Source organism: Salmo trutta, chromosome 1 (assembly GCF_901001165.1).
Source record: "Salmo trutta chromosome 1, fSalTru1.1, whole genome shotgun sequence".
Lineage (NCBI taxonomy): Eukaryota > Metazoa > Chordata > Actinopteri > Salmoniformes > Salmonidae > Salmo > Salmo trutta.
Genome location: NC_042957.1, coordinates 72,017,882 through 72,045,059, shown reverse-complemented (window position 1 = coordinate 72,045,059; position 27,178 = coordinate 72,017,882). Strand labels below are relative to the sequence as shown.

The 27,178-nt window shown below is 45.1% G+C and overlaps 1 long non-coding RNA gene across 1 annotated transcript in view; it reads right to left on the bottom strand.

Annotated features, from left to right (window-relative positions):
- The window catches only part of LOC115206958 (uncharacterized), a 30,650-nt gene extending 4,092 nt beyond the window's left edge, over positions 1-26,558 (bottom strand). Inside the window, exons 1-2 of the long non-coding RNA XR_003880894.1 lie at positions 26,263-26,558; positions 1,922-1,984 (exon numbers count right to left, since the gene is read on the bottom strand). This is a non-coding gene — a long non-coding RNA (uncharacterized LOC115206958). The remainder of the gene's footprint in view (positions 1-1,921; positions 1,985-26,262) is intronic.
- Between the last annotated feature and the right edge of the window lie 620 nt (positions 26,559-27,178).

Genomic DNA, 27,178 nt, shown 5'->3' with positions numbered 1-27,178 from the left:
CAATCAGAGGCAGCTGTCTATCATTGTCTCTGATTGGGAATCATACTTAGGCAGCCTGTTTTCCACCTGTGTTTGTGGGAGGTCATTTTCTATTTAGCATTCTGAGCCTGACAGAACTGTGCGCTTTCGTTTTTTCGCCATTTGTTATTTTGCTTGAGTGCTTCTTGAAATAAAGTATCATGAAAACTTACCACGCTGTGCCTTGGTCCACTCCTCCTTCTTACGACGAGCGATACAGAACCTCCCACCAAAAACGGACCAAGCAGCGTGGACATGGGAGGAGATCATGAGGGGAGCAGGACCCTGGACGCGGATTGGGGAATATCGCCGTTCAAGGGAGCAGATGGAGGCAGCAAGAGATGAACGGCGACGATATGAGGAAGTAGCACAACAACGGAAGCCTGAGAGGCAGCTCCAAAACATTTTTTGGGGGGGGGCACACGGGGAGATTGGCGGAGTCAGGGTTTAGACCTGAGCCAACTCCCCGTGCTCACCGTGGGGACCGTATGACCAGTCAGGCACCGTGTTATGCGGTGATGCGCACTGTATCTCCAGTGCGCATTCATAGCCCGGTGCGCTCTGTGCCAGCGCCCCGCATTTGCCGTGCTAGAGTGGGCATTCAGCCAGGACGGATTGTGCCGGCTCAGCGCTCCTGATCTCCAGTACGCCTCCACGGCCCAGTATATCCTGCGCCAGCTCAACGCACTGTGTCGACAGTGCGCCTTCATAGCCCAGTTCGTTCTGTGCCAGTGCCCTGCACTTGCCGGGCTAAAGTGAGCATCCAGCCAGGACGGGTTGTGCCAGCCCTATGCTCCAGACCTTCAGTGTGCCTCCACGGCCCAGTATATCCTGTGCCAGCTCCGCGCACCCGATTTCCAGTGCGCCTCTCCAGCCTGGTACGCCCTGTGCCTGCTCCACGCACCCGGCCTCCAGTGCGGCTCCCCAGTCCGGTGAGACCTGTTCTGGCTCCACGTCCGAAGCCTCCAGTGATGATCCATGGTCCGAAGCCTCCAGTGATGATCTATGGCCCGGAGCCTGTAGTGATTATCCATGGCACGAAGCCTCCAGTGATAATCAATGGCCCAGAGCCTCCAGTGATAATCCATGGCACGAAGCCTCCAGTGATGATCCATGGCCCGGAGCCTGCAGTGATGATCCATGGCACGAAGCCTCCAGTGATAACCCATGGCACGAAGCCTCCAGTGATGTTCCATAGTGCAGAGCCTGTAGAGACGATCCATGGCACGGAGCCTGCAGCAACGGTCCCCTGTCCGGAGCCTGCAGCGACGGTCCCCAGTCCGGAGCCTCCAGTGACGGTCCACAGCCCGGAGCCTCCAGCGATGGTCCGCAGCCCGGAGTCTCCAGCGACGGTCTGCGGCTTGGAGCCTCCAGGGGGGGTTCCCAGTCCAGAGCCTCTGGCGATGATCTACGGTACGGTTCCTCTGGCAACGATCCAGGGTCCAGAGCCTCCGGCGCCGATCCACGGTCCGGTTCCACGAAAGTGGGGGCAGCCCCAAGCGGAGGGGGATCTGCATCCCGCACCGGAGCCTCCACCAAGAGGAGATGCCCACCCGGACCCTCCCCTATAGATTCAGGTTTGCGGCCGAAGTCAGCACCTTTGGGGGGGGTACTGTCACGCCTTGACCATAGAGATCCTTATTATTCTCTATGTTTGGTTAGGTCAGGGTGTGACTCGGGTGGGGAAGTCTGTTTTTTGTTTCTTTGTTTTTGGGCCAGAGGCAGCTGTCTATCATTGTCTCTGATTGGGAATCATACTTAGGCAGCCTGTTTTCCACCTGTGTTTGTGGGAGGTTATTTTCTGTTTAGCATTCTGAGCCTGACAGAACTGTGCGCTTTCGTTTTTTCGCTATTTGTTATTTTGTTTGAGTGCTTCTTGAAATAAAGTATCATGAACACTTACCACGCTGTGCCTTGGTCCACTCCTCCTTCTTACGACGAACGTTACAGCAATGTCCCGAACATTCTGGAGACGCAGTGCAAACAATATGTTAACTTATTAGAAGGAAAGAACAAGAAGTTGAAAATAAGCTACTTAAAAACTTAAACAATGTAGCTATACCTTTAATGTGAAGCGTTACCAAAATGGGTGTTGGGTCGCTGCTATGTGGTCCTGAGTTCTGACCATCAGTGTTTCACGCCTTCTGCCAAACCTGACGTTACTCAATGGCCATATTCAGAGGAGCCATGGTGGCTCGTTGCACAATTTGTTAGGGATAGATGTGGCCATGTTCCTCTTTACAGGGGGGTCTACCCCTCTACCACTCAACCTGTCGGTCAGCCCTCCTACCCCTGCCTCTCACCTCAGGCCAGATCTTGGCCCATGGATGAAATATTGGCCAGCAATAAAAGTGAAGCCATCCCACCCACCATCACCAGCATATACTGTATAATCATAGACCAGCCTGAACCAATGATGTTTGTTTACACCAAGTAAATAAACTACATGCTGTAATGCTGAAGGCTGGCCTGCAAATAGCTAATTACAGGGGCCATGATGTCTTTTCGTAGAATATTTTCCTTTCCCTTTCAAGGTGAAAATAGAAGATATTAAGCCCTGAAGTGATAACAAAGAAACAAAATAACTCTACAAAGCTGCTTCCACATAGAGTTCTTAAGATAACTTTCTGGAATTTAGGAAGATATTCATAGGAAGAAAAAGGTTTGTCTGAGCAATATTCCTACATTATTTTTCTAACTCTGCCTGACAGTCCAAGATAGTGAGTACGGTTACATGCACACAGTAATGTGATTATTGTGGACAGTCAGATTCAAAAATTTGTTTGATTAAAACATTTACATGCTTTGTAAGAATAACGATGTCCCTAATAATCCTGTTTACATGGACACATCTGAAATCAGGCTACCTGATGGCACTCAGATAAATGCAGCCAATCAAAATAAACATTCTTCCACCATGTTATTTTTGGGAAGCAAAAAGTTGGGACATGTAAAGTTGTGAAAGTATGTGAAAACTACTTCTAATGATGTAGACATTAAATTCTTCCAAACTCACTTCACTCGCGCTAAAGAGGGAGGCTCTCACGGCTGGTGCTGGCACACGTGCAGATTAAATACCTCTGTATATAGCCTCGTTACTGTTATTTTATTGTTGCACTTTTAGTAGTATATTTAGTAAATACTTTCTTAACACTTATTTTCTAAAAACTGCATTGTTGGTTATTAAGGGCTTAATGGCTTGTAAGGAAGCATTTCACTGTAAGGTCTACCTGTTGTATTCTGCGCATGTGACAAATACAATTTGATTTGATTTGAAATACGACACAAGAACGCCGATTAAGGTGTTTACATGCCCTAATAATTAGAAAAATCGCTCAGGAAACCAGGTGCTTTAATCGGCATATTCATTACTTCAAATTTTGACCTTACACCGATTAAGAGAAGCAGAGTAAGGTGTTTACATGACTATTGCATAATCTGCCTGCTTCCATAATCAGTTTAATATTGAATTATTACTGTTATTACTCAGTGTGTCACGTATTTAACCTGTCCCATCTGCTCACTTCTGTTTTTGGTGTCATTTCTGACCGTCATATCCTTGTCTACATGACTGTGATGGACCCATTGTATATTGTTCTTCTCAGGTGGATTGAGGGAACAGTCCAAAAAAAATTACTGAACCTCGGGACAGAGTTTGACTTTCATTTGACACTTTTGACAACTCGTCATATTAAAGAGAGGAATCTGTATTTTGCATGTGACATCACATCGTCCATAAAACAGAAAATGTATTTAGGGGTAATGAGGTAAATTCCACTGTGAGGTCAGTGTCTGACGGTCAGAGAGCGGATCACCGGTTCCCTGGCCAGCATGGATCTGTCTGCCCCAGCGAGACACCACCAACCCTGGGCCAACCATCCTCCATGCAGCCTCCATCCTCCAGCCGCCTCAGGCCACCTCACTGGTCATAAGACCCCAGAATAATAGCATTCGTCATGGCTAAGTGGATCCCGGATTATGGGCTCTGTGGTGGTGTCATGGTCAGAGGATTGTAATTGCATGAAACTGTATGGGGGCTAGCGCATTAGGAAGGCCCCGTCTCCCATCCCCCACTCTTTACCCAGTGAGAACCAGCCAGCTCAAAGGACTGGAGTCATATGGAGACTGTCCCCTGGGGGCTTGGGTGTCATGACTCCAATAGCACCAGTCCACAGGGGCTAGCTTGCCTCCTCTCTCCCCAGTGGCCCTCTCTGCTGCCTTGGGGCATGGTCACCAGTTGAAGGAGTGGATGGTGGTGATGGGGCTAAGAACAGACCAATGACTCCACCCATATTACCAGAGATATATCTGACCCCACTGTGTGCTCTCTTGCCATTGTGCTTACTGGCTCTGCATAATAAGTCCAATTAGTAACCAATCTGGACCCCATAGTCACGGTAAGTACTCAGAGAGCACTGGGGCGCTAGCCTGGGCCAATGCAGGACGAGAGGGGGACGAAGGTACCGTCCCGCTGATCCAACATCCAGCTGATTGCATTCCTTTCTCCTCCGGAGTAGGTGGAAGGCACAGGAGACCATTTATTAGATCTACATCAGGGTAATGACGTTATCTCACATCAGAGTAATGATGTTATCTCACATCAGAGTAATGATGTTATCTCACATCAGGGTAATGACATTATCTCACATTAGGGTAATGACGTTATCTCACTCATTGCGGGCGTCTCTGCCGGAAGTGATCAAATACAGCTTAAGAAGCAATCACTAAAATATACTTTGGGATGTTGGCAATTAGGCAGAGTCAGATGAACTCATGGATATCTTTGTTCTGTCTCTGCGTCCAGTATGAAGGAAGTTAGAGGTATTTTTGAGAGGAAATGCTAACTAGTGTTAGCACAATGACTTCATGCTAGGTTGTTTTACAGTCCATGTCTGTCAGTAATCAATAACCAGCAAGGGTAACTAAAAGCTACTTTGCTGAATGTCTAATCTGTATATGGTTCGTTAGCTAGTTCGTTAGCTAGCTTGTAGCGTGCGGTTGTGAGTTTGGCAAAATAAAACCATTGCATTATATCGGAGAACTGTAGAACTTCTGTAGTGTCTTGTTGCTGTCACAGTCAGGTAACCATAACGGACGCTGCAACAGGGTCAAAGTTGAACATGTTTTCTGTCTGCTACAAGAAAAATGACTGTCAGAACGACAGTCTTCAGAGAGTAGACCTGAGTATAAATGAAATGTTGTTTTTGCCAATGACACTTGTCACTTACAGTTTATAGACATTGTGTTAGACCTAGTATAAACCAGCCTTCACTAGTAATGCAGATAATAAGCAACTGGGTCTGATTAGACAATATTTGAGAGAGATTTTAGGGGTTCCACCAGGGTCTGTCTTGAGTCCCTTCAAAAGTCTCCATGAAGTATATTTGTAAGAAACTAGAAGAATATCTTTGAAATATATTATTTTATTCCATTATAGTATCATTTTTTTCATCCATTTAAACATATGCCATAGAGAGCATGAGACCATTGCGGGAGCAGCTAGGAGATTGAGGTTTTAGATATATCCATTAAAATGCCTACTCTCTTTCAGCGATGGACTTCTGCTGTTTAGATAAGACTGAGGTCTCTCTGCAGATGAGACCACCATGGTCATGGATCCACAGGCACGTGCCACATATTAGACCAACTCTTTACCTGCTCCAGTGGCTGCAAGTGCATCACTGTGGTCTGTCCAGAAGTTCAAGCTCACACCTGGATCAACATTCTCGTGTGTGTGTGTGTGTGTGTGTGTGTGTGTGTGTGTGTGTGTGTGTGTGTGTGTGTGTGTGTGTGTGTGTGTGTGTGTGTGTGTGTGTGTGTGTGTGTGTGTGTGTGAGTGTATGCACATGCATATTCCCATGTTCCAGAATCTCAGACAGAATTGGTCCGAGTTGCTGACAACTTTGAGTAGTCAGTCCCCAATGGCGCAGTATAAAAGCACATTGAACAGAACCTAATCCATAGCAAATAGTGAAACACCAGTAGATCATGTAGAATTATTCAAATAGCCCCACACATGAAGGGTGCATTCAGTCCTATACTACAGACCAAAATATCTCTGCTACACAGCAACTGGACTACTGTACCAGTGTAGCAGAGCTGCTCATCGAGGTCACATGTGGAGGTTAGAACATTTATCTTCTGTGGAGGATGCTCCCCTGACCCCTGACCCCTGGCCACACTGGCTCCTATCTGATCATCAGTGCCACTTTAGTGGGGACCCGCGGAGGCCCCTGTTTACGCATTAACCGGGTTGCTATAATGAGCGCCGGCCCATGACCAATTACAAGGAGATTTACACGAGGCTCCATAGCCTCCTGCAGCATATGGGCTAATCTTCCTGGGTGATCTGCAGCGCTTTGACTCTAAAACTCTCCAACCTCTTACATAGTCATGGAACACTGTTGCTGGTAGCCCTCGTAGTGGGATTTCATATTTTCAAAGGAGGCTCCTAACTATGGGGCCAGTTTGTGTGTGTGTGTGTGTGTGTGTCCATTTGTGCATGTTTATGTGTGTAGACATGTGTGTGTGAGGCAGACTGCTTGTGGAACAAACCTGGCGAACAGCCCACTCAGGACATTTGACCCTGTGGATTTTCTCGCTCCTCTATGCGGTTTTCTGGAGCTCGCACTTTTCCTCCAGCAAGGACTAAAAGGCTCAAAAGGGTGGAAAAAACAATATTTTCTTAAGGCTTCTGGACGCCAGGTTGCATAAAAGGTTCCACATGCGTTTGCATCAAACCTCGACTGTTGAGACCACAGGTTCTGTTTTTATTGCCATAAAACTGACTACCTAAGAAAGTACATATAGGTATATTCCATTCGCCCTGATTCTTATAAATTTAAATGAACTGCGAAATCAGGTTTACTACCAAAAGGAAAATAGAGAGCTAAATGTATCTTGCATGTGCATATGCGTGAATGCTTGAATGCAGAGGTTAATGCGTGCATTTGTGTTCGTGCATTTGTGTACGTCCTGTGTGTTCATCTGTGTCTGTATTGCTGTGAATGCACCTGAAGACTCATAGAGACAAACGTTCAGAAATAAACCATTTATAAGGCATTTACAAGCAGTTTTCTCACCATTTATTAATCAGACTTAAATGACTCGTAAATGGATTAAAGGGACCGCAATTAAACAGCTTATGGATGATTCATTAATACATAAAGTTGTTTACAAACATTTACAAATGTGGGAGTAATGATTAATAAATGGAGAGAAAACTGATTGTAAATGTCTTATTGATGGTTATTACTGAATGTTATTATAAAGATTACCTGATAGGATTTGCATTATAAGCTGAAGTGATAAAACACAACCCAATGGAAGGCCTATGTAGAGCACCAACTCATTCAGGGCTGCGCAGGCACCCTTCAGTTCCAATGAGGAAGTGACCTCAGGTGAAGAGGTCACGTTTGGGGTCAGCGTCACAGGTGGTTCAGGACTGTACCAGCCCTGTTGTCATAACAACAATGGCGGAGCACACGTAAGTCTTTCAACAACATGTCACTCAAAGCAGAGGGAGGGAAGGTTCCTCTATGTCCTAAAGACCTCCCTTGTTTAGCAATGTTCGCTGCCTCCCGACTTCCCCCTTTGGTCTTGTGGGGTGGTGAAGGGGGAGGTGGTATGGGACACAGGGGACTTTCTCTGTTCTCTATCCCCTCTTTACCCTCTCTCCCTCTATCATCTCTCCCTCTATCATCTCTCCCTCTATCCTCTCTCCCTCTATTATCTTCCCCTCTATCATCTCTCCCTCTATCCTCTCCCTCTATCCTCTCTCCCTCTATCATCTCTCCCTCTATTATCTCCCCCTCTATTATCTTCCCCTCTATCATCTCTCTCTCTCTCCTCTCTCCCTCTATCCTTTCTCCCTCTATCATCTCCCCTGCTATCATCTCCCCCTCTATTATCTCCCCCTCTATCATCTCTCTCGCTATCATCTCTCCCTCTCTCCTCTTCCCCTTGTCTGGTAACAGAAATTGTAGGTTTCTTGCTCCACAGCCTTTCAGAGGGGAAAGGAGAACACAAGCCACTCTGAACACCGAAGACAGCAATATTTTAATCAGCTGGGTTAAAATAAAGCCCATGAAGATTCCAGTAGCATGAGATGAGCCTCTATCAATTACAATATTTTATCTGACTACACCCTTACATGAGATGAGCCTCTATCAATTACAATATTTTATCTGACTACACCCTTACATGAGAGGAGCCTCTATCAATTACAATATTTTATCTGACTATACCCTTACATGGGAGGAGCCTCTATCAATTACAATATTTTATCTGACTATACCCTTACATGGGAGGAGCCTCTATCAATTACAATATTTTATCTGACTATACCCTTACATGGGAGGAGCCTCTATCAATTACAATATTTTATCTGACTATACCCTTACATGGGAGGAGCCTCTATCAATTACAATATTTTATCTGACTATACCCTTACATGGGAGGAGCCTCTATCAATTACAATATTTTATCTGACTATACCCTTACATGAAGTCAAATGCCAAATTCATTATAAGAATTACATTGAAAATACATTGAATAATTTTAAATGTGTAGGCTATTTAGGAATGTAGCTTTAGTTCAATATCTTTAATTTGGTCACTGTATCACGTAAAATATGACACATAATTTTTTTTTTTAAATACAACAAAAATATAGCTGGAATAACTATACAATATGTTCTAGCGATCAAGTGAATACACCCACCAATGGCACATACACCCACCAATGTCACAAGAACCCACCAATGTCACATGTACTCACCAATGGCACATACACCCACCAATGTCACATGAACCCACCAATGTCACATACACTCACCAATGGCACATACCAATGGCGCATACACCCACCAATGTCACATGTACTCACCAATGTCATATACACCCACCAATGGCACATACACCCACCAATGTCACATACACCCACCAATGTCACATGTACTCACCAATGGCACATACACCCACCAATGTCACATGAACCCACCAATGTCACATACACTCACCAATGGCACATACCAATGGCGCATACACCCACCAATGTCACATGTACTCACCAATGTCATATACACCCACCAATGGCACATACACCCACCAATGTCACATGAACCCACCAATGTCACATACACTCACCAATGGCACATACACCCACCAATGGCACATACACCCACCAATGTCACATGAACCCACCAATGTCACATAGCCAGCAATCACTGGACTAATGAGACTGACTGGAGGCCTAAGGCGGTGAAATGTGCCCCAATGTTAGTTAACACATCTTCGGGATCGGTGTCCCTTCCACGGGACGGTTGAGCTAACGTAGGCTAATGCAATTAGCATGAGGTTGTAAGTGACAAGAACATTTCCCAGGACATAGACATATCTGATATTGGCAGAAAGCATCATTTTTTGTTAATCTAACTGCGCTGTCCAATTTACAGTAGCTATTACAGTGAAAGAATACCATGCTATTGTTTGAGGAGAGTACACAATTTTGAACATGAAAAGTTATTAATAAACAAATTAGGCACATTTGTGTGATATTATATAAAACTGTTTGAGACTCCCAGTTCTGTTTGCTGCTGGGGCTACCATGGAGGTGGTCTACCATGACTGGCAGGAAATGCCATGTAAACACTTTTACCACATTCCACACGCTATAAACAACCCCCCACAGAATGGACACTAAGTTTGTGGTAGTGAACGAGGGGCATTAGCTGTAGGGGGGGAGGACCAGTGTGGGAATAGAACGGGTCAGGCCATGTGCAGTGTTATCAAACAGAAAACCTTAAGTATGGTTGTTATTCTGTGCTTACATGTTGGATATATTCCACTCTGGAATGGGGCTCTTCCCTCATGAACTGTACAATGCATGCTGGGAACCTCAGTTCACCTGGTATGATGTTCCATCATGCTTTATGAGCACAGGGGATCAAATCTGTTTGCTCTTGGTCAAGAATGCAATTAGCAGACACACTCAGTGATTAACGTTAGCATATCACCAGCCGTCAACCATAGGTAAACATGTTTTCCCACTGAACTGATAGGAATGGAATGTCAAATAATGAGCACGGTCACCAGTTAATAACACTTCCTGGAGAGGCATTATACAAGGCGTTCAAAGTTCACACATATTGCTTTTCCATCTAGATGGTATAGATTGTAGTAGTCAAGTAGATACTGAGACTGATATGCATCATAGTAGAAATATCAGTGTGTGTGTGTGTGTGTGTGTGTGTGTGTGTGTGTGTGTGTGTGTGTGTGTGTGCGTGTGTGCGCGTGTGTGCGCGTGTCGTTGCGTGTCGTTGCGTGCATGTTCGTGTGCACTCATGCAAATGTGTACCTGTGCCTTGCATGGCTGTCTTTCACCCTGCCCACACAGATTCACCCGACTCAAGTACCCATCCCTGTCCTCCAGGAGTCCTCCTGTCCATCACAGCACCACCACTCCACTCTGCCCCCAGACAAACAAAGATGCCAGTAGATGCCAGTGCTGGTTCTCACAGCCACAGCCATCCCCAGATAGCATCTCAGTCCCTCCCATCGCAGCTTGCACACATTCACCAGGACCCGGCCACACAGATAGGGTTGCAAATGAGTGCTTCTGTGAGTTCCGAGCCTGGGGAGGGACAGGGAGGTTTCAGGGTGGGATACTGGGACACTGGATGGGAGCCCTGCATGGACATCACCCCCAGTGGAGTAGCCCTTGTTCTCCACCATTAATTGATCGATACCTGATATTTGGACTGCGATTCAGGGGTAACTCTCTAGGGCTGGGGACCACTCTCACTGATATGTGTGGGAACTGAGTGGGGGGGCCACAGAGGTGCACCTGCTGAATGGCTGTTGGGCCCTATTCCCCCTGCACCCTCAGCATTGTCAAGGGTTTCTATTCCGTTTCTCTTCTCAGATGAGCCACACAGTGAAGGGCTACCAAAGTGGGCTATTTGTCAGGGGGGGACTATTGAAAGGGGTGACATTGGAGGGAGGGAGGCAGGGATGGAGGGAGGGAGGGAGGCAAGGAAGTGGCCGACATAGAGCCTAAAGTTCTCTCACAGCATTGAGGGTAGAGTGGTGATGTCATACAGAGGTAGAAGTTGTTGTTTTGTGTATTTCATTTAGGGACCTTTCAGATTTGGTCTATGACATAATTTCATGGGGCAAGCATGCTATTACGCATGTCCCCAATGTAATGACAGCATATATTATTCATTCTTATTATAAATTCACCAGTCAGACTAATTACCAAGACGTGTACTCAGAGCATGCGCCGACCTACTAAGAAATGTCTTCACTGACATTTTCAACCTATCCCTGACCGAGTCTGTAATACCTACATGTTTCAAGCAGAACATCAAGAAAGCAAAGGTAACCTGCCTAAATGACTATCACTATCATGTCGGTAGCCATGAAGTGCTGTGAAAGGCTGGTCATGGCTCACATCAACACCATCATCCCGGAAACCCTAGACCCACTCCAATTCGCATACCACCCTAAAAGATCCACAGATGACGCAATCTCAATCGCACTCCACACTGCCCTTTCCCACCTGGACAAAAGGTACACCTATGTGCGAATGCTGTTCATTGAATATTTGTTGTATTATTTGTTCTGTCTTTTCAGGGGGATTAAACTGAAATTGCAACCAACTTTCTAAGGCTTGTTTAAAAAATAACGATATTTTGGAGATTGTTTCCTTTTCAAACAATCGAAAGTTAAGCAGGTGTAATCTGAATAAATGGAAAAAGGTCATTCTTGAACATAGGATGAGAAATTCCTACCAATTTACTAGAGAACCAGTTTAGATTTAAGTATAACTTTTGTATGACTGATGCCTTTAGTGAGAGGTCTAATGCTTTAATATTTAATCATTTCTGCCCTCTGAATTCATATTCGATATATAAATAGGCCCTTTTAATTTTGTCTGGATTGCCGTTCCAAATAAAATGGAATATTTTTTGTTCATATCATTTATAAAGCAGGTCACTAGGTGTAGACAAAATCATAAGCAAATAGGTAAACTGTGATATGACTAAAGAGTTAATCAGGGTGATTTTTCCACAAATAGACAGGTATTTTCCTTTCCATGGTAGCAAGATCTTATCTATTTTTACTAACATTCTATAAAAATGTATTGGAGTGAGATCATTTCTTTATTTTGGGATTTGTATACCGAGTATGTCCACATCTCCGTCAGACCATTTAATTGGTAAACTACACGGTAATGTAAAATTTGAATTTTTTTGTGATCCAATACGTAAAATAGTACACTTATCATAATTTGGTTTTAATCCAGAGTAAATATTTTATTAACTGTATTTCTTGAAGTGCATTGTTGGTTAAGGGCTTGTAAGTAAGCATTTCACGGTAAGGTCTACACTTGTTGTATTCGGCGCATTTGACTAATACAATTTGATTTGATGTGTGTCACTATTACATCTAAATTATAACATATACAGTGAGTTCCAAAATGATTGGGACAGGGACATATGTTTTGTGGTTTGGGCTCTGTACTCCAGTACTTTTGGATTTGAAATGATACAACTGTCATCTTTCATTTGAGTATATTTTCATCCATATCGGGTGAACCATTTACAAATTACAGCACTTTTTGTAAATATTCCCCCCATTTTAGGGGACTAAAGGTATTGGGATTATTTCACTTATATGTGTATTAAAGTAGTCAAATTTTTAGTGTTTGGTCCCATATTCCTAATACGCTGTCACGTTCGTCGTAAAGATGGGACCAAGGCGCAGCGGGAATGTAAATGCTCATCTTCTATATTTTGAAAAAAAACAAAACAAACACTTAATCCAAAAAACAATGACGAAAAACAGTCCTGTGAGGCACACAGCTACACATGGAACAACTACCCACAAAAACCCATGAAAAACACCCCTATTAAATAGGACCTTCAATTAGAGGCAACGAGGAACAGCTGCCTCCAATTGAAGGTCAACCCAATAAACTAAGCATAGAAATAGAATAACTGAACAGACATAGAAATAGACTAACATAGAACATTACTAAAAAAAAAACGAAACACATAAAACAAACACCCTCTGCCACGTCCTGACCAAACTACAATAACAAATAACCCCTTTACTGGTCAGGACGTGATATACGCAATGATTACATCAAGCTTGTGACTCTACAAACTTGTTGGATGCATTAGCTGTTTATTTAAAATGTGTTTCAGATTATTTTGTGCTCAGCCGATAATACAATAATGTATTGTGTCATTTTGGAGTTACTTTTATTGTAAATAAGAATGTAATATTTTTCTAAACACTTCTACATTAATGTGGATGCTACCACGGTTACGGATAGTCCTGAATGAATTGTGAATAATGATGAGTGAGAAAGTTACAAATATCATACGTCCCAAAAACACGAACCTCCCTTGTTAATGTATGGTGAGCTCTTAGCATGTCTTAGGGCTATGTTTCTGTATTTGTGCGTGTCTGACTTTCTCACTCATCATTATTCAGGAGAGACCATTGGGTTCTTATTCACCTCCCTGACCAAGGCCCTTCTCCTCCGATTGCTCAGTTTGGCCGGACGGACAGATCTGTGCCTTGACACAATCCTGTCTTGGAGCTCTACGGACAATTCCTTCGATCTCATGGCTTGGTTTTTGTTTTGACATGCACTGTCAACTGTGGGACCTTATATAGACTGGTGTGTGCCTTTCCAAATCATGTCAAATCAATTGAATTTAACACAAGTGGACTCCAATCAAGTTGTAGAAACATCTCAAGGATGATCAATGGAAACAGGATGCACCTGAACTCAATTTCGAGTCTCATAGCAAAGGGTCTGAATACTTATGTAAATTAGGTATTTCTGTTTCGTATTTTTTATAAATCTGCAACATTTTCTAAAAACCTGTTTTCGCTTTGTCGTTATGGGGTATTGTGTGTAGATTGATGAGGGAAAACATGATTTAATCAATTTTAGAATAAGGCTGTAACGTAACAAAATGTGGAAAAAGTCATGGGGTCTGAATACTTTCTGAATGCACTGTAATTGAATTTGTCCCAATACTTTTGGTCCCCTAAAATGGGGCGGCTATATATAAAAAGTTCTGTCATTTCTAAACGATTCACCCGATATGGAGGAAAATACCCTCAAATAAAAGATGACAGTCTGTACTTTTTACCTCATAGTCATTGTAGAATTTCAAATCCAAAGTGCTGGATTAAAGAGCCAAGACAACAACAAATGTATCACTGTCCCAATACTTTTGGAGCTGACTGTAACTGTTGTTCCTGTTTCCAACAGCCACAAGTTAATGGTTCAGAAGAACAAAGACATAAAGACGTTTTTCACCAGCACAGATAGTGACACAAACCCACAATTACACTTAATGACTGAACAATGTCATCTCGACTGCTGGCTGGCCTTTGACCCTTGATTTAATAGGAGCTTTAATGATGAACATAACTCTGTCAGCAGGGGAGGTCTGGGGACTGAAGGTTCAGGGGTGGGAGGAGAACAGGTGCCCATCATGGTTTGGGTCAATTCCATTTTAATTCCAGTCAATTCAGGAAGTACACTGCAATTCCCATTCCAATTCCAAAATCTTCTTATTGAAAAGCATTGGTTAGGAATTTCAGTGTGCTTCCTGAATTGAAATGGAATTGACCCCAACCCTGGTGCCCACTGAGGTGTATGTCCCAAATGGGATGACAGCTTTACCAGGTCAAACGATTAGAAGCAGGTGCAATTGTGGTATTTGAACCCAGTCCCTGCTTGAAAAGGCAATGGAGGGAGAGCCTCTAATTGGGCTGAGGTTGATATTGATTTTAACTCACAGGTTGAGAGTGTGTGTCCTACAAAAGAACGATGTACTAGACAACAGTCACATTAAAGGAGTGATTGCTGTGGTTTTCACAAAGCTACAGTCACATTTATGGAGCGATTGCTGTGGATTTCACAAAGCTACAGTCAGCCACATTAAACGGAGCGATTGCTGTGGATTTCACAAAGCTACAGTCACATTTAAGGAGCAATTGCTGTGGATTTCACAAAGCTGCAGTCACATTCAAGGAGTGATTGCTGTGGAGTTCGCAAATCTATAGTCACATTGCTATGTAGTTCGCAAAACTACAGTCACATTCAAGGAGCGATTGCTGTGGATTTCACAAAGCTACAGTCACAATTCAGGAACGATTGCTGTGGATTTCACAAAGCTACAGTCACATTCTAGGAGCAATTGCACTAGATTTCACAAAGCTACAGTCATATGCACAGAGCGATTGCTGTGGATTTCACAAAGCTACAGCCACATTCAACAAAACTGTTGATTGCAGTCACTGTAAAGTTTCCTCATCCTAATATTGATATTAAAAAAGGATGTTATAGTCTGTTGTAACTAGAATATTGTGTCATGGATCTTTTATAGGAAACAGGAGCACAGGTCCACAGGTCCACATATTCCAGTTACTTATAAGCATGCACCCATTAAGAACATGACTGTAAAAACTGTTAAATCCCCATGGATTGATGAGGAATTGAAAAATTGTATGGTTGAGAGGGCAAAAGGAATGGCAAATAAGTCTGGCTGCACAACCCATTGTCAAATGTATTGCAAATTGAGAAATCATGTGACTAAACTGAATAAAAAGAAGAAGAAACTACACTATGAAACGAAGATAAATGACATAAAGAATGATAGTAAGAAGCTTTGGAGCACTTTAAATGACATTTTGGGGGGAAAAGGCAAACCCAACTCCATCATTTATTGAACCAGATGGCTCATTCATCACAAAACCAACTGATATTGCCAACTACTTTCATGATTTTTTCATTGGCAAGGTTATCAAACTTAGGGATGCCATGCTAGCAACAAACGCTGGCACTACACATCCAAGTATATCTGACCAAATAATGAAAGACAAGCCTTGTGGAAGTGTGGAAGAGGTGAGAAAATGATTGGTGCCTATCAACAATGACAAGCCACCGGGGTCTGACAACTTGGATGGAAAATTACTGAGGATAATAGTGGACAATAATCACAATATCTCTTATTTGCAATATTTTACATTTAAGCCTACTAGAATGTGTGTGCCCCCAGGCTTTGAGGGAAGCTAAAGTCATTCCACTTCCCAAGAATAGTAAAGCCCCCTTTACTGGATCAAATAGCCAACCAATCATCCTGTTACCAACCCTTAGTAAACTTTTGGAAAAATTGTTTTGGACCAGATACAATGCTATTTTACAGTAAACAAATTGACAACAAACTTCCAGCATTCTTAAAGGGAAGGACATTCAACAAGCACAGCACTTACACAAATGATGATTGGCTTAGAGATATTGATGATAAAAATATTGTGTGGGCTATTTTGTAAGAATTCAGTGCGGCTTTTGACATTATTGATCATAGTCTTCTGCTGGAAAAACGTATGAGTTATGGCTTTACACCCCCTGCTATATTGTGGATAAAGAGTTACCTGTCTAACAGAACACAGAGGGTGTGTCAGGGATTTCGTCGTCGTCAGACGATATGGCGAAATCATCGTCGGAAAAGGAGGACCAATATGCAGCAGGACTGGTTTTGTTCATTTTGAACATTTATTAACTCAAAATGATTACCAAAAACAACAAAACAAACTCACGATATACTGACAGTGTTCTCAGGCTCATACATGCTAGACAAAGAACAATCTCCCACAAATGACAAACACAAACACACCCTAATATATGGGACTCTCAATCAAAGGCAAATAGACAACACCTGCCTTGAATTGAGAGTCCCAACCCCAATTAACCAAACATAGAAACAGACTCACTAGACTAAACATAGAATACAAGAATATCAGACAGTGCCCAACAAACCCCGGAATACTTAAATCAAATGCCCTTCTAGAAAAACACCACCCTGAACCACATAAAACAAATACCCTCTGCCACGTCCTGACCAAACTACAATAACAATTAACCCTTATACTGGCCAGGACGTGACAGTACCCCCCCCTAAAGGTGCTAACCCCGGAAGCACCTCAAAAATAACAAAAACCCCAAACAACAACAAAAAATCCCCCTAAACTAAAGGGAGGGAAGGGAGGGTGGCTGCCGTCAACGACGGCACTGTGCTACACCCCCCCTCCCCAACCCACCTATGCAGGTGGTGGTTCAGGCTCCGGCCTATTGTCCTCCAGAGTGCCGACCCCGATCAGCCTCGGACCGTAGGCAGACTCCCCTTGCTCTGGATCCTGGGCAGACCTCCTCCTCTCCACCCTGTATACAGACTCATTAATTGAACCGTTAATAATTTTAAGTTCTGGATTGTCAGGCTTACTCAGTTCAGGGTTGCTGCTCGACTCCCTTGGTTCTTCGTAATCGGCAGACTCTGGGGCGATGGGCCACTCTGGCTGATCCTGGCCGATGGGGCACTCTGGCATCTCCGGGCAGTCTGGCCACTCTGGCATCTCCGGGCAGTCTGGCCACTCTGGCAGCTCCGGGCAGTCTGGCCACTCTGGCAGCTCCGGGCAGTCTGGCCACTCTGGCATGTCCGGGCAGTCTGGCCATTCTGGCATCTCCGGGCAGTCTGGCCGCTCTGGCATCTCCGGGCAGTCTGGCCGCTCTGGCGGCTCCTGACTGACGGGCGGCTCTGGCGACTCCTGACTGACGGGCGGCTCTGGCGACTCCTGACTGACGGGCGGCTCTGGCGACTTCTGACTGACGGGCGGCTCTGGCGACTTCTGACTGACGGGCGGCTCTGGCGACTCCTGACTGACGGGCGGCCCTGGCGACTCCTGACTGACGGGCAGCTCTGGCGACTCCTGACTGACGGGCAGCTCTGGCGACTCTTGACTGACGGGCAGCTCTGGCGACTCTTGACTGACGGGCAGCTCTGGCGACTCTTGACTGACGGGCAGCTCTGGCGACTCTTGACTGACGGGCAGCTCTGGCGACTCTTGACTGACGGGCACCTCTGGCGACTCTTGACTGACGGGCAGCTCTGGCGACTCTTGACTGATGGGCAGCTCTGGCGACTCTTGACTGACGGGCAGCTCTGGCGACTCTTGACTGACGGGCAGCTCTGGCGACTCTTGACTGACGGGCAGCTCTGGCGACGTCGGACTGGGATGACGCACTTGAAGCCTGGTGCGTGGTGCTGGTACTGGACGTACCAGACTGGGAACACGCACCTCCAGGCTAGTGCGGGGAGCGGGAACAGGACAAGTCGGACTGGGCTGACTCACTTCTGGGTCCGCACGAGAGACAGGAACTGGAAACACCGGGCTATGGAGGCGCACAGGCGGTCTTGATCTTACCTCCTGCGCAACCCTTCCTGGCTGGATGGAACTAGTAGCCCTGTACGAGCGGGGTGCTCGTACAGGGCGAATTGGGCTGTGCAGGGGCCTGATGGTTGCCGTGCGTAGAGCGGGAGTTGGGTAGCCTGGTCCTAGGAGGCGTACCGGCGACCAGATGCGCTGCACAGGCATCCTCCTACCAGGCTGGATGCCCACTCTAGCACGGCACCTGCGAGGGGCTGGAATAACGCGCACCAGACTGTGCGTGCGTATGGGTGAGATAGTGCGCTCTTCAGCGAAACATGGCGCCCTCCACCTCATACGCTCCTCCATATAACCACGGGTAGCTGGCTTCTGGCTCTTCCTTGGCCTAGCCAAACTACCCGTGTGCCCCCCCCAAAAAAAAATATTGGGGGTGCCTCTCGTGCTTCAACGCCAGTCGTGATCCTCGGAAACATTCCCGGTCCTTACCAGCCATTCTCCATGGGCCCTCTCCGGCCATAACTTACTCCCATGTCCATCTCTCCCATTTGTCCAATTCAAAATCCCTCTGCTCCTTCCTCTGCTGCTTGGTCCTGGTTTGGTGGGAGATTCTGTCAGGGATTTCGTCGTCATCAGACGATATGGCAAAATCATCGTCGGAAAAGGAGGGCCAATATGCAGCAGGACTGGTTTTGTTCATTTTGAACATTAATTAACTCAAAATGATTACCAAAAACAACAAAACAAACTCACGATATGCTGACAGTGTTCTCAGGCTCATACATGCTAGACAAAGAACAATCTCCCACAAATGACAAACACAAACACACCCTAATATATGGGACTCTCAATCAAAGGCAAATAGACAACACCTGCCTTGAATTGAGAGTCCCAACCCCAATTAACCAAACATAGAAACAGACTCACTAGACTAAACATAGAATACATGAATATCAGACAGTGCCCAACAAACCCCGGAATACTTAAATCAAATGCCCTTCTAGAAAAACACCACCCTGAACCACATAAAACAAATACCCTCTGCCACGTCCTGACCAAACTACAATAACAATTAACCCTTATACTGGCCAGGATGTGACAGTACCCCCCCCCCCCTAAAGGTGCTAACCCCGGAAGCCTTTCCAACATAATCCAGGTAGAATCAGGAATTCCCCAGGGCAGCTGTCTAGGCCTATTGCTTTTTAAAATCTTTACTAATGACATGCCACTGGCTTTGAGTAAAGCCAGAGTTTCTATGTATGTGAATGACTCAACTCTATACATGTCAGCTACTACAGCAACTGAAATGACTTAACAAAGAGTTGCAGTTAGTTTCGGAGTGGGTGGCAAGGAATACATTAGTCCTAAATATTTCTAAAACTAAAAGCATTGTATTTGGGACAAATCATTCACTAAATCATAAACCTCAACTAAATCTTGTAATAAATCATGTGGAAATTGAGCAAGTTGAGGTGTCTAAACTGCTTGGAGTAACCCTGGATTGTAAACTGCAATGGTCAAAACATATTGATACAACAGCAGCTAAGATGAGGAGAGATATATCAATAATAAAGAGCTGCTCTACCTCCTTAACAGCACTATCAACAAGGCAGGCCCTACAGGCCCTGGTTTTGTCGCAGCTGGACTACTGTTCAGTCGTGTGGTCAGGTGCCACAAAAAAAGAACTTAGGAAAATTGCAATAGGCTCAGATCAGGGCAGCCCGGCTGGCCCTTGGATGTACACAGAGAGCTAATATTAATAATATGCATGTCAATCTCTCCTAGCTCAAAGTGGAGGAGAGATTGACTTCATCACTACCTGTTTTTATGAGGTATTGACATGTTGAATGCACCGAGCTGTCTGTTTGAACTGCTGGCGCACAGCTCAGACACCCATGCATACCCCACAAGACATGCCACAAGAGGTCTCTTCACAGTCCCCAAGTCCAGAACAGACTATGGGAGGCGCCCAGTACAACATAGAGCCATGACTACATGGAACTCTATTCCACACCAAATAGTTGATGCAAGCAGTACAATTAGATTTAAAAATTCAGATAAAAATACCCCTTATGGAACAGTGGGGACTGTAAAGCAACACAAACATAGGCACAAACACATGCATACACAGACAAATGATAACATGCTCACTATACACACATGTACGCATGGATTTAGTACTGTAGATATGTGGTAGTGTTGCACTAGGGGCCTGAGGGCACACAGTGTGTTGTGAAATCTGTGACTGTATTGTTATGTTTTTAAAATTGTATGAACTGCCTTAATTTTGCTGGACCCAAGAGGAGTAACTGCTGCCTTGGCAACAGCTAATGGGGATCCATAATAAATACAAATACAAATATCATTAGATGGAACTATGCTATGCAACTACAATGTTCTTACTGCAGTTATGACTGTGTCATTACATTGGTAACTTAATAAAAGTTACAATTTTTCAAAGCAAGAAGATGCAATCTTCAAAACCTAATATTTCCTTCTCATATTGAAACAAATCAGCCAATTATAGTGGGGGTATCAAACCTGCTACTTTATTCTTTACCTGTTCAACTCAGGTCATTGTTGTCAACGCTGCAGATCAGGCTGTGTGACTTTCTCTAATCCCTTCCTCCCCTCACATATCAACACAGTGTCATTCTCACAGGTCTCCTCTATAAGCTGGGGCTGTGGTCCACTGGTATGCCATGCATCATGCCCCAGCCATGATCTGAAGGAGGGTGCGGAGGGGGTGGAGTCAGAGAGATGGAGGACGAGGGGGGAGTATGAAAACATCCATAATTAGCAGATTTAAATAAAGTCAACTTTCCAGCCATCTGGCTAGTGTTTGGGAGGGGAGGGATGGGGTGGAGGGTTAGCGGTGGAGGGGAAAGGGGGGCAGGAGGGGGTAAGAGGGGCTGTCTAAGAAGGCTAATAAAACTGAGAGGTGAAACCACTTATTTTCATTCCAGTATCCTAGAAGTTGCCCCCCCAGGCAGGACAGGAGCCAAAAGAAGCTCAAGTTAAACCTGTCTCACTGGACTCCGGGATCAAAATGTAGAATACAATGTGCCATTCACCGATTAGAAAGAGAATGTGACATCCCAGCAAACTTGTGCTGTCTCTCTTGCCGTGATTTGTGTTTTGTGTATATATTTTTTTTTAATCCCAGCTCCCGTCCCCTCAGGAGGCCTTTTGCTTTTTGGTAGCCTTTTTTGCTTTTTTTTGGTCATTGTAAATAACTGACTTGTCTAGCTCAAAGGAAGGTTAAATAAACAAAATAAAAAAACAGGGGACATCCAGGGTACGATGATGTTCCAGGGACGTCCTAACGACACATTTTTGTTTGCTGTGCTCTAAAAAATACATTATAGAACACACACTTATAAAATGTGTCAAATACTTCTCACTACATTATTTATCAGACTAAAGTATGGGGTGCCACATGAGTTGGGCTCCCGAGTGGCGCAGCAGTCTAAGGCACTGCATCAGACCATGGTTCGATCCCGGGCTGTATCACAACCGGCCGTGATCCAGAGTCCAAGAGCGGTGCACAATTGGCCAAGCGTCATCCGTGTTAGGGGAGGGTTTGGCCGGGGTAGGCCTCATTGTAAAATAAAAATTTGAACTCAACTTATCTAATTACAGTTGAAGTTGGATGTTTACATACAGTTAGGTTGGAGTCATTAAAACTTGTTTTCAACCACTCCAAAAATTTCTTGTTAACAACTATAATTTTGGCAAGTTGGACATCTACTTTGTGCATGACACAAGTAATTTTTCCAAAAATTGTTTACAGTGTCAAAAGGTGTATTGGAGGCAAAGTCAGGTGCAGGAGAGCAGAATATAATGAACAGGCACACTTTTAATATAGTTCCAAAATGGGAGCACTACATAAATAAAACGCGCTCAAAAAACGGAGCACAAAAGTAAAGCGCGTAAACTAACACCACATAACATGAAAGAATTACACACAAAACATGATGGGAAACAGAGGGCTAAATACAAGTAGCTTGATTGGAGAAATGAAAACCAGGTGTGTATGTAAACAAGACAAGACAAATGGATATATGAAAAATGGAGCGGCGATGGCTAGAAAGCCGGTGACGTCGATCGCCGAACGCCGCCCAAACAAGGAGAATAGCCGACTTCGGTGGAAGTCGTGACATACAGACAGATTATTTCACTTAAAATTCACTATCACAATTCCAGTGGGTCAGAAGTTTACATACACGAAGTTGTCTGTGCCTTTAAATAGCATGGAAAATTCCAGAAAATGATGTCATGGCTTTAGAAGCTTCTGATAGGCTAAATGAGATCATTTGAGTCAATTGGAGGTGAACCTGTGGATGTATTTCAAGGCCTACCTTCAAACTCCGTGCCTCTTTACTCGACATCATGGGGATATCAAAAGAAATCAAAAGACCTCAGAAAAAAAATTGTAGACCTCCACAAGTCTGGTTCATCCTTTGGAGCAATTTCCAAATGCCTAAAGGTACCACGTTCATCTGTACAAACAATAGTACGCAAGTATTATTACCGTGGGACCATGCAGCCGTCATACCGCTCAGGAAGGAGATGCGTTCAGTCTCTTAGAGATGAACGTACTTTGGTGCGAAAAGTGCAAATAAGTCCCAGAAGAACAGCAATGGACTTTGTGAAGATGCTGGAGGAAACAGGTCCAAAAGTATATTTATCCACAGTAAATCGAGTCCTATATCGACATAACCTGAAAGGCCGCTCAGCAAGGAAGAAGCCACTGCTCCAAAACCGCCATAAAAAAGCCAGACTACGGTTCGCAACTGCACATGGGGACAAAGATCGTACTTTTTGGAGAAATGCCCTCTGGTCTGATGAAACAAAAATATAACTGTTTGGCCAAAATGACCATCGTAATGTTTGGAGGAAAAAGGGGGAGGTTTGCAAGCCGAAGAACACCATCCCAACCGTGAAGCACGGGGGTGGCAGCATCATGTTTTGGGGGTGCTTTGCTGCAGGAGGGACTGGCGCACTTCACAAAATAGGTGGCTTCATGAGGATGGAAAATTATGTGGATATATTGAAGTAACATCTCAAGACATCAGTCAGGAAGTTAAAGCTTGGTCACAAATGGGTCTTCCAAATCGACAATGACACCTAGCATGCTTCCAAAGTTGTGGCAAAATGGCTTAAGGACAACAAAGTCAAGGTATTGGATTGGCCATCACAAAGCCCTGACCTCAATCCTATAGAAAATTTGTGGGCAGAACTGAAAAAGCGTGTGCAAGCAAGGAGGCCTACAAACCTATAGGCCAGAATTCACGCAACTTATTGTGGGAAGATTGTGGAAGGTTTCCTTAAAAATTTGACCTAAGTTAAACAATTTAAAGGAAATGCTACCAAATACTAATTGAGTTTATGTAAATGTCTGACCCACTGGGAATGTGATGAAAGAAATAAAGCTGAAATAAATCATTCTCTCTACTGTTATTCTGACATTTCACATTCTTAAAATAAATAGGTAACCCTAACTGACTTAAGACATGCATTTTTACTATGATTAAATATCAGGAATTGTGAAAAACTGAGTTTAAATATATTTGGCTAAGGTGTATGTAAACTTCCGACTTCAACTGTATATAAAGGTTAAATAAAACATTTTAAAAATATATATATATTTGTCCCTCCCTGAAACTGTAGAATATGGATCTACAGTCCCTGACGTGCCTCACACCATCCTGGGAAAAGACTGTGGATCTACAGTGGCTGACGTGCATCACGCTTGGGAAAACACTGTGGATCTGCAGTCTCTGATGTGCATTACGGCCTGGGAAAAGACTGTGGCTCTACAGTCGCTGACGTGCATCACACCACCCTGGGAGAAGACTGTGGATCTACAGTCGCTGACGTGCATCACACCACCCTGGGAAAAGACTGTGGATCTGAAGTCGCTGACGTGCATCACACCACCCTGGGAAAAGACTGTGTATCTACAGTGGCTGACGTGCATCAAACCACCCTAGGAGAAGATTGTGGATCTACAGAGGCTAACGTGCATCACACCACCCTGGGAAAAGATTGTGTATCTACAGTCGCTGACGTGCATCACACCACCCTGGGAAAAGACTGTGGATCTACAGTCGCTGACGTGCATCACACCACCCTAGGAGAAGATTGTGGATCTACAGAGGCTAACGTGCATCACACCACCCTGGGAAAAGACTGTGGATCTACAGTCGCTGACGTGCATCACACCACCCTGGGAAAAGACTGTGGATCTACAGAGGCTGACGTGCATCACACCACCCTGGGAAAAGACTGTGGATCTACAGTGGCTGACGTGCATCACACCACCCTGGGAAAAGACTGTGGATCTACAGTGGCTGACGTGCATCACACCACCCTGGGAGAAGACTATGGATCTACAGTGGCTGACATGCATCACACCCTGGGAGAAGACTGTGGATCTACAGTCGCTGACGTGCATCACACCACCCTGGGAGAAGACTGTGGATCTACAGTCGCTGACGTGCATCACACCACCCTGGGAAAAGACTGTGGATCTACAGTCGCTGATGTGCATCATACCACCCTGGGAAAAGACTGTGAATCTACAGAGGCTGACGTGCATCACACCAGCCTGGGAGAAGACTGTGGATCTACAGTGGTTGACGTGCATCACACCACCCTGGGAAAAGACTGTGGATCTACAGAGGCTGACGTGCATCACACCACCCTGGGAGAAGACTGTGGATCTACAGTCGCTGACGTGCATCACACCACCCTGGGAAAAGACTGTGGATCTACAGTGGCTGACGTGCATCACACCACCCTGGGAAAGACTGTGGATCTACAGTCTTTGAGCTGCATCACACCCTGGGAAAAGTGTCAAAGGAGGAAATGAGAATACCAGATCCGATTTCCTTGTTTGAGTCCCTGAATAAAGTGACCAAGGACCAAGACAATTCCTCTATCCCCAAACGTAGTGCTCTGAAATTAGGGACAAAACATTCTGTCAGAGCTCATGATTGATCAGTCTGGAGTGTTTTGTCAAAATTCTGCCATCCTTACATCCACTCCCCCCAGGCACTTCCTATAATCAAAGGCCCAGTGCCCACCCATGGCTAATTACATATTAAAATAAACTTCAGCAAGGCCTGATTTAAAGCAGCCTCCCTTGGACCTGAGCATCACAAAGTGTGAGTCCCAGATGGCACCCTATTCCCTATATAGTGCACTACTTTTGACCAAGACCCAATAGGGAGAATAGAGTGCCATCTGGGACACAGCCATAGAGATAGATAAAGAGAGAGATCCAGATCAATATTGAAGGGGCCACTATTGTTTGCTAAAATGCCAGAGAGGGTGAGATAAATCAGATAGCTGAGGGAAGAGAAGAGACCCGCGATCTTGTTCTCACGGCTCCCCGGGCCACTGCACTCAGAACAGACACACCTGGCCTAACAAAGCCCAGGAATAGTGGGAGGGACAGACACACACATGCAAACACAGATGCATGCGCACCCACTCACATGCTCACACAGACACGCACACACAACCAATGTTAGACACGCTTTTGAACCGGATGCATTTCACTAACGTTATTGTATATACTATGCTACACATACAAAACCGGAGGGCAAAGCAGCACATTTACATGTATGTGTATCTGCAGCTGCAGGCTCATTCTCTAAGGTTATACAGGGTGGACAGAGATGCAGGCATTGTCAGAACACTGAGGAAGTACACTGAAGGTTTATACGTGCTGAGCCACTCTTGTGACTCTTCTGTGAAGATGCAGTAGACTGTTATATTTATTTATTTTTATTTTATTTCACCTTTATTTAACCAGGTAAGCTAGTTGAGAACAAGTTCTAATTTACAACTGCGACCTGGCCAAGATAAAGCAAAGCAGTGTGACACAGACAACACAGAGTTACACATGGAGTAAACAATAAACAAGCCAATAACACAATAAACATAGATCACTGCCAGACTGTAAAGTCAACAGTACCTCAACGTGCCAGTTTGTAGAATGTGTCTTCACAGCAGAAGGCACCTGTAACCATACAGGAAAAGCCCACTTGCTCTCTCAGCCTTTGGGTTTGCAGATGGCTCTTCAGGATGCGTCAGTGTGCCAGACCACAGCGCATTACAGTACCTAAAGAGGGCTGAAGGAGTGCCCGCTTCCAAACTTCACAGAATAGGATAAAAAAGGGGATATGTAACTGAGAGATGACTGAATTGAGGGTGGTGAGAGACGGGAAATAATCAGTTTTGGGGGAAAGGGAGACGTGTGAGACTAACCGAATAATCACACAGAGGGGCTGAAGTCCAAACTTACAGGGTTACAGCTTTCTCTGAATAAACTCACTTTTTCACTCCTCCCCTCCTCCCCTTCTCCCCTCCTCCTCTCTCCTTCTCCCCTCCTCCTCCCCTTCTCACCTCCTCCTCTCTCCTTCTCCCCTTCTCCCCGCCTCCCCTCCTCCCCTCCTTCTCCCCTTCTCCCCTCCTCCTCTCTCCTTCTCCCCTTCTCCCCTCCTCCTCCCCTTCTCCCCTCTCCTTCTCCCCTCCTCCCCTCCTCCCCTCCTCCTCCCCTTCTCCCCTCCTCCTCACTCCTACTCCTCTCTCCCCTCCTCTCCTCCTCCCCTTCTCCCCTCCTCCTCCCCTTCTCCCCTCCTCCTCTCTCCTTCTCCCCTCCTCCCCTCCTCCCCTCCTCCTCCCCTTCTCCCCTCCTCCTCACTCCTACTCCTCTCTCCCCTCCCCCTCCCCTTCTCCCCTCCTCCTCTCTCCTTCTCCCCTTCTCCCCTCCTCCCCTCCTTCTCCCCTTCTCCCCTCCTCCTCTCTCCTTCTCCCCTTCTCCCCTCCTCCTCCCCTTCTCCCCTCCTCCTCTCTCCTTCTCCCCTCCTCCCCTCCTCCCCTCCTCCTCC